This window comes from Tuber melanosporum (genome assembly GCF_000151645.1).
Source record: "Tuber melanosporum whole genome shotgun sequence assembly, scaffold_61, strain Mel28".
In the NCBI taxonomy this organism is placed as follows: Eukaryota; Fungi; Ascomycota; class Pezizomycetes; order Pezizales; family Tuberaceae; genus Tuber; species Tuber melanosporum.
The window spans coordinates 523,476-525,040 of NW_003299108.1; positions in this window are offsets into that span (position 1 = coordinate 523,476).

Sequence of the window (1,565 nt, forward strand, 5' to 3'; positions counted from 1 at the left end):
GAGATAAGCCGATATGATGGGTACTTTAGGGTGTCTCCCGCTGAAATGCAGCTCGATTGGATGTGCAAGTCAATAGGGACTTCATATTTAGGATGCTGTCATTGATATTAATACCCGTTGTATACGCCTTCATGGGTACACACCAGCCGAGATTCTTTTACGCTTTAATCCTGTAACTACTCTTAAGCCCACTACAGCATTTGAGGATTGCATCAAGTATTCCCTAGATCGATAATCACAAGAGATAAGGGAATTGTGCTCAAAAATTGGCATTCCTCAATTCCTACCTGCTAGAGTACACACAAGGATTCTGGTGCTATTGCCTTGGAAAGAATTTCACAGTTGCAAGACCAATCTCTTCGAAAGCTGTCACCCGTGTGCCATAAACCCAAGCTGGAAGACATAGTCCTAGTTCAGGACATGCAACTAGCCAAGAATCATGGACAAAAGCCATAACCCCAGTGGTCAACTGCCAAGCTTTTGGAATGAATATCAATTTCTGGAGTTGGTGGCCATGCTCATCAATCACATGATCCTCCTGGAACAACTATGAGGTTTTACCCTGATGACTTACACCTCTCTGTTCCCCATCAAAAGCCTATACCATGGCAGTCATCACCTCCTGTAATGCTGATCGTCAGTTATACGCATAATGCTATGGCAGAAATTGATTGGCATTTTCCTCTTGGTCAACTCGCATTCAACTTTGTAAGTATGGGGCTATGTGGGCAGGACCTAGTTGGGGAAGGCAGTTATGAGGCCAGAGGTGGCAGGTAGTTAGTATTATGCAGAGGAGAAAGCTATTATGATGGGTGGTATATAGCTCGCAAGTAGGAGAGTCAAGAACGTGGAGCAAAGTGTGTTAGAGGGAGTTTCTATCCACTAGTTTGAATATCAGGTGAATGTTATAAGAAAATGGGGGCATATCTGCTATGGATGAAATTTGAATTTTGCTTTCTTACGATATTTTTAGCTAGTTTCGTAAACCTTTAGCTTAGCATCACAACAAACTCGCTTAGCTCTTTACCCAGAAGGGGAAATGTTATATTTTTTGTATTAACTGGAAGTTGAATAGGTCATGTTCTTAATGGGTAAGGGTTTGCTAGGCTTGGCAGACATGGGAGTGGAAGTTTAGTCTATATAACAGTGGTCTTCTTCTCCTATTTTTTTTTCTTCTTTTTTTTCACCACCACCACTACTGGATTTCAACAGAGGAACACGGAAAGTCAGGAAATAGTTTGAACTTGTGTTCTGTAGATTGATAGATGAACAACCTGGATAAGTTCAATTATTTTGCTGAGGTTGACTTTTCTTGTGGTTTGTCTTGTGCGAAGAGGTTTATTAGCTAGCTTGGAGGTTGAAGCTGATTGCAATTGCAGCACTTTTTCTTACAGTGTGACAGTTTCATATACATTAGTTAGTGATCAAAAGGTTCTCATCCTGTGAACCAGAAATACCATCGAGCTGATCTTTTGTTTTTCAGTACCCAGATCGAGTATACTGATAGTCATAGGCGCAGATGTTGAACGCGTATAACTGTTCGGTCACTTTTAGTCGTCGAGGAC